At 31.3% G+C, this 7,871-nt stretch overlaps 1 pseudogene; it reads left to right on the top strand.

The window, feature by feature from the left end:
• The first annotated feature begins 327 nt into the window (after positions 1 to 327).
• LOC145605432 (VQ motif-containing protein 4 pseudogene) lies at positions 328 to 1,285 on the top strand (annotated as a pseudogene).
• Positions 1,286 to 7,871: the final 6,586 nt, after the last annotated feature.

The following is a 7,871-nucleotide window of genomic DNA, read 5'->3' as shown; positions in this document are numbered from 1 at the left end:
ATCCAATGATACCAGAATATTTATTCATTTGTACATATGCATAATTACATGAATACCCCTTGTTATGCATTTCTAAATGCCTAACATTCCTCCCTTTAAAATTCCCCTAGACTCTACAATTGTCCTACATACTCAAAGAAAAAATTGGTACAAAGAAAAACCAATCCAAAAAGACTAAAAAGGACATCCTCTCTTCCAACCTCCCATCATTCCATTATTCCATCAATTCAAACAAACCCCCTTCTTCTTCTTCACTCATTCATCTCTTATTACCCACCCAACTCACCTCCTCATTTTCTCTCTCCTCCCCCCCCCCCCCCCCCCCGCCCCCCCCCAAAAAAAAAACCATGGAAATCACTTCAAAATTCAAGGAGAGAGAAAACCACTCATCCCCTTTAAACTCACCCACTAGTTGCAGCACCAATAATCCACCTTCTTCTCCATTACCCATTACCAGATCCGACCCGAATAGCCCTTACCCAACAACATTCGTAACCGCTGATACTTCCTCCTTCAAACAAGTCGTCCAAATGCTAACCGGATCCTCCGAAAACAACCACCCATCTAATAAACCATCCAACTCAAAACCGCTTTCCACCCATGAAAACCACTCTAAAAACTATGTAATACCGCCCATTAAAACCGCCCCTAAAAAACAGGGGTTCAAACTATATGAAAGAAGGAATAGTATTAAGAATTTAATCAGCCCATTAAACGCAGCGTCTGGGAATTTTATAAATCAAAACTCGTCGTTTTCGCCGAGGTATAAGCAGGAGATTTTGTCCCCGAGTTTGCTCGATTTTCCGTCGCTAACTTTGAGCCCTGTTACGCCATTGGTCGACGACATCGGCGGCGGTGGAATTAGCGACGGCGGTGGCGGTCGGAGTTCGTCGGCGACGGCTGAAGAAGAAGAAAAAGCGATGGCGGAAAAAGGGTATTATTTACACCCTTCTCCCATTTCTACCCCTCGAGATTCACAGCCTCAGTTACTCCCTCTTTTCCCTCTTTCTTCTCCTCGGGTTTCTGACCCTTGATTTTATTTTATTTTATTTTATAGTATAAATAATAATAATTTTGAATTTTAATAATATTATAAAAAAAAAGGGATGAATGAATTTGAGGTAAGAGGGAAAAATTGATTTAAGATGTGTAGCAATTTGTATAACTTTGATACTCAATTCAAATGTATGGTGTTGGTGGGTGTTATTTGAGGTGAAAATGTGGGTTTTAATTAGTTTGTTATCATATGAAATATGAATATAAGTAATTTTATATTGTTATTATACGTCTATTATTTTAGAGACGTTAATGAGCCGAGTTGTGAATTACTTCAATAATAATAGTATTGTGAATTTTGATTCAAATTGTACAATGTGAATGTATCTGATAATTGATGTTCATAAAATTAGTTATTTCTATAATTTGATTAGTAGTTCTATTAGAGTATTAGCATCAATAGGTACTACTACTAGGTAGAATCTTTGAATTTGTGTGATTGTGTAGAGGGTAATTTGGTAAAAGAATATAGGGAATTTTATGAGAGAATGAAGTTTGAAATTCGACTATAAAATTTAGACTAAACAGTTGGAATCTTACTGTGTCAAATTGTCAATGTGTAGGAAGGTGGTAAGTTTTACCTGGGGAGTATTATTCTTAGACAATGTAAATCATTCTCCATTTGGTGAATCCCAACTTTAGATAAATCATCACCTTTTTTCTTTTCCTTTCTTTTTGTTTGTTTTGGTAGTGGTGTTGGTCGATAAAATTATTGTAGAGTCCCGAATCATTACTACTACCCGTATTACTGGAAACTGATTTTGGCACACCTTTATGTGAGAGCACAGTTTTCTATGTCCTTCTCACATAAGGGTGTGCCAAAATCAATTAGAGTGTACCAAAATCATTTTCTGTATTACTTAGATTTATCGGTCATTATTCTCTTTTAACAAGATAAATAAATTTCCTATTTTATCGTGTACGAGTATGTGGTTGATTTTTGGTAGATTAGTTTTTTTTGGTCAATTGATTACTTACGTAGTTATGTTGTACCAATATTAAGAAGGAAATCAATATGTTTACTAAATATACTAACAACTACAACCTAATATGACATTGTACAACACTAGTAGTCAAACGTGATATAATGCATATCTAATTAGAATTCAAAAAATATTAAAGTAGTTGTATATTTATCCAACGTTAATGTTATAGTACAAGAGAATTTTACTAGTAATAACACATGATGATTTCACAACCAATATAAAGTAGCCAAAACCACACAAAAGGACAAATCTTAGTAACCATGCGGCCATGATCCAATGCATAGTGTATTAGTGTTGATATAACATAGTTGAAAATCTGTTGTGCTTCTTGTTAGGGGATGACATATTAGTATGACTGTATGAGACATGAAAAAAGTACGATATTATCCGAGGTTCAACTAAGTTATTGGCTTTTAAGTTAGCTTCAGTCGATAAACTGATAACGTACAAGCATTTACGGAGTAAAACAATTACTCCGTATGAAGTTGTTACTGTATTCTTTTGCTACACAATGGTTACATTCATCGTTAATATCTAATGTACATCTACATCAGTGAAATTTTACAAATTTTTTACTTTTAGGTGGCTAACATTATGTGAAATGACAATAATGCCCTTACCGTAGTAATTAGTTAATTAAGTGACCTAGGCCATCTAGGCATATAGGAGAAACTGGCCTGGGAACAGTGGGCTTTAATAATGAACAACTGGGATTAGTAGTATTCCACGAAAAGGTATCTAATTCCGAGTCATGTGAGCAATTGTGAAAGTGACGTAAGTCCAAAAATAGAACTTACCAATTTAATGTCATCTGATTTCTCAAGTGCATTTACAGGAATTTAATTTGCCCTTTTACCAGATTAATTTAGTAGTGTTACCAAAACTAAGGAGCTGTTCACATCTACTTAATTTCAGTTCAGTTTAACTCCTAATTTTCCTCTCTCATAAAATATTCATTTCAGCTTAGTTCAGTTCACTTCAGTTTCAATCAGTTCAATTCAGTTCAATTCAGTTCAGTTCAATTCAGTTCTACTCAGTTCAATAAATATGAACAGACCCTAATTTCATGTATAATTGCATATGTATATTTTTTAAAAATTTCTTTTTCTCCTCAAATACCCTTTTTTTTCTTGTTTGTACATGTTCATATAATTATATTTTTCTTTCTACTTTGACTAATATTGTTTCATTAAAAGATTATACTACCTTCGTTACATAAGAAATTCCAAAGTTGTAACTGATATGTAGCGGAGATAGTAAGTGAAAAAAAAAACAATATAAACCGAAGGGAATAGTAATTAAGAAGAGGGTGGGGACAAGAAGAAGTTGATAGTGTTTTGTAGTGGAAAAAAAGATGTCAAAAATGGTCCAATTGATTGGCAGAGCAGCACTGAGACTGTGTAGATAGAGTGAGTTGAGTGAGTGAGTGAGTGAGTAAGCAAAGCAATGAAAAAAAGAATGAAACTAAACTCACTTACTTATGATTGTAGTGTGAATTTGTAGTAGTAGTACATACAATCTTACTATTGTATTGGCATTTTCATTTTTGTAGGGACTTAGGGCCTGTTCTCATTGACTGAACTCAGCTGAACTGAACTGAACTGAACTCAGCTGAACTGAACTGAAATGAATATTTTATAAGAGAAGGAAATTAGGAGCTGAACTGAACTGAACTGAACTCAGCTGAACTGAACTGAATTTCAACGTAAGAGAACAGACCCTTAATTTCACACATGATCCTTTCTTCAAGACTCATAGGATGATAAATGGGTCCCACTCTGACTCAATCTTTCTCTCTTACTGTTCTTTGCTGTTAGATTTTTTTTTTATTTTTTATTTTTCAGCATTTTTTTGTTTTTCTTTTTTGTAATTATATGCATGTACATGCAGTTTACAAGTATCATTTTGTATGTCTTCAATTGGAACATAAATACCTAACAACTTGGTATGGAGTTTTTATACTCGTCTATTATTTTTTATACTCATTCCGTTTTTCTTATTGTAGTCTGTTGGGAACTAACTTCCTTTTTTATCATAGTAAAAAAAAAAAATTAATCATCGTGATAAACAAAAAAATCATTTATTTAATGACATTTCTGTATATAAATCAACAAAATATCTCAATTAGCATGACATTTTTGTAAATAAATCAACATTTATAGGACATGCACTTACTAAAAGTTAATGACATTTCACATAAATGCTAGCTATAAACATGTTTTTTTGTTTATAATGAAGATCAACTTATATTTTCTCCCATTTATGAGTACTATACTTCGCAATTCTTACTTAGATCTCAAAAAATATTGATGCACGTAGTTAATGAAATCTAATAATCTTTAAACGCTTCATAGTTCTTATTTAGATCTCAAAAATTTTTAATGTACGCATTAATTAAAACCTAATTATCTTTCGATAAATATTTATCTATATCATATTAGGTGAATTGAACACAACCTCATTCCTAGCTATAACTTAAGCAAGACTTTTAGCATAATGATATTAAATAAAACTATATACTAGTATAAATAATAAGAGTAAAATTTAAAGTAATGGGGTGATATTTATAAACATCCAAGTCTAATGGAATAGCCGCAATGTTAGACAAAGTACAGGTTGTAGTCTACAATGTGTATGTGATTTGATATGATAATCAGTTTTGTACCAAATAATTTAGTATGTGAGAGTCAAGCTAAGTGTTAGAGGCGGCCCCATGTGACAAAAGGGTGTGACCAAAAATCTCATCTTGCTACCGTCAAATTCTTCCCTACCATTTGAAATCTACGTACACTTTTAGCTCATTTATCCAAATCTCATTTCTAGACTTGATCTATAATTCTCAATTTTAAAAACAAAATAATACAACTTAATTACAATTATTTATGAATCATAATGTTGGGGGTGAACGTGAATACATTCAACTATTCAAGTCAAGAAAACAATCAATCATATAAATGTATATATAGCTTTGAAAAGTACAAAACACTAAGGGTCTGTTCACATTTACTGAACTGAGCTAAACTGAACTGGTTGGAGCTAAAATGAAGTAAAATGAACTGAATAGTGCTGAAATGAATATTTTATTAGAGAAGGTAATTAGGAGTTGAACTGAATGAACTAAACTAAACTGAACTGATTGGAGTTAAACTGAACTGAACTGATTGGAGGTGAAATGAACTGAAATTAAGCTGAAGTGAACAGGCCTAAACTGGTTCAATTGGACTTACATATTACGGAGTATGTGTTGATGTACTCCCTCCGTGTTTAAATAAGTATTACAGCTTGACCAAACAAGCATGCCAAGACACACCTTTGACCATTAATTTATCTAATTATATGTTAGTAAAATCATAGAAAAATTGAATATGAAATTATACATTATAACGAATCCAACAGTGTATATCCAATAACATTTGTTTTTATATATTAGTAAATTAATCGAGTAAAAACCATTATGTGAATAGTGAAAAAAGTCAAACTATAACACTTATTAAAATACGGAGGGAGTATGGAATAATTAGAAAACACGTGACAGTAGTATAAGTAATTTTGAAATTTCTTAAAAATGACTTCAATTATAACTTTTCTTTACATATGATATGGACAATTTTATTATATGAAAAAATGGTAGCAATTTTTATTGGTGCACACGAGGGTCACGTTTAAAAAACTTTTAAGGCAATTGCAGTTATTTTATGACTGATTTTATTTACTTTTACAAATTTTTCATTTACTTTTTAGAATTGAAACTGGAAACAAAGTTGAAATCTTACGACAATATCATTAATGACACAAGAAGCATGTGTACAGTCCGATTAATATGATCTAAGGGCCTAGATTAGTTCCTAGTTCTCATTCTAAAAGGGCGCTGAAAAGTACAAAACACTAAACTTGTTCAATTAGTCTTATATCTATGTATTAATGTACAAAATAATTAGAAAACACGTGACAGTAATATAAGTAATGTTGAAATTTTTCCTCAAAAAAAAAAAAAAGTAATGTTGAAATTTCTTAAAAACGACTTCAATTATGACTTTTCTTTACATATGATATAGACAATTTTATTATAGGAAAAAATGGTAGCAATTTTTATTGGTGCACACGAGGGCCACACTTAGAACAAAAAGATAAGTGTTAAAAGTCAGATTATTAAGTTACTTAAATGGTCAGACCAGTATGAGAAGAGAGGTCGTAAAAGGTGGGATTATTCCCATCAAAATTTCCAAATCTATTTAGAAACTAAGCTAATTGCGCTAAAGCCACCCCTCTAACACTATCAACTAAATTTAATCGAGGTCATGAATATCATGCTTTTTTCTTGAATAGCTCCTTGATTTTAAAACCAATCCGCAACTCGATTCAACTCTCTTTAAAGAATGTACTCCGTTTAAAATTATAGCATTTGTACGTAGTGGTTACAATTTGCAAAAGTTTTGATAGCCGTATTAGCTGTAACAGGTAGGAAAAGGGAAGAGCATCTAGGAATAGACAAAGTTGGTAAATTGAAAGGAAGTAAATGAAACAGGAAAATAGTTCTACAAAATAGTAGTAGTCATTTTCTTATTCAATCTTTCTAGTAAGTAAGAGTAGTACTTCGTATAAATTTCTTGTTTAATAATAATAAAGAAGGTTGTTGGTCGAATGGTCGTTGATTTCATTATAGAATAGCTTTAAACTCTTTTAGTCTTCTTAGTTAAGCAGTCCTTTTTTGACTACTAAGAGACCAAAACTTCAATGAGTGCCAAACACATCGTGTTGTGGACACCAAGATATGACTTTCATCATTATAATTGAGAATGAAAGAAAATGATACATAACAATAGTACTAAGTACCAAGTATATCTCAATCTATTTTAAAATAATAGTATGTCACATATTTTTTTTTTCTAAAGAATCATTTTCATATTTTGACTCATTTCTTTATACAAGTACAAGTCTAATCGCATGGTTATGTTCTAATCTAATTTATTAAATATGAATTACGAGTAATATTTTTTCTAAGAATGAGAACTTGTCACCTCAATTTTCATTCTCAGAAACTATAATAAAGAAATTATTATTAGGATTAAGATTTTTATAGACTTAATTCAATAAAATTTTAGCGCTTTGTAATACATTTAGGGTCTGTTCACATTTACTTAATTTCAGTTCAGTTCAGCTCCAATCAGTTCTGTTCAGTTCAGCTCTTAATTTCCCTCTCTCATAAAATATTCATTTCAACTCAGTTCAGTTCAGTTCAGTAAATGTGAACAGACCCTTAGGGCCTGTTCATATTTACTTAATTTCAGTTCAATTTAGTTCAGTTCAGCTCCAATCAGTTCAGTTCAGTTCCAATCAGTTCAGTTCAGTTCAGCTCTTAATTTTCCTCTCTCATAAAATATTCATTTCAGCTTTATTCAGTTCAACTCCAATCAGTTCAGTTCAGTTCAGCTTAATTCAGTAAATGTGAACAGACCCTTAGTCAATTAACTTGTGTAATGAGTATAATAAATTTTTTAATTGTTATTTAGTTTTGCATCGAAAAGTATTTTATGACTAGATCCATTTATGATATTATTTTAATTCACCTAAACTATCATTTACACAACATTTTCTTTGCATATGAATAATTACAATAGTTTGACTTTTACATTACATATAAAAAATATAATCAGATACTCCGTATATCAAAGAAATGATCATGAATTCCTTTTTCTTTTTGGTAAGTTTTTATGTAAATAATCACAATCGTTTCCTTTGAAGAATCGATATCAAAACAGAAAGTTTAGACGAAAAAAAAGGAATTCATGATAAGTTTAGGTAAGATAGAATTGGTTCTGATAAAATAAA

This window comes from Chenopodium album, chromosome 22, assembly GCF_948465745.1.
Source record: "Chenopodium album chromosome 22, dcCheAlbu1.1, whole genome shotgun sequence".
Lineage (NCBI taxonomy): Eukaryota > Viridiplantae > Streptophyta > Magnoliopsida > Caryophyllales > Amaranthaceae > Chenopodium > Chenopodium album.
The sequence above is the reverse complement of the archived record's forward strand: the minus strand, read 5'-3'. Positions and strand labels throughout refer to the sequence as shown.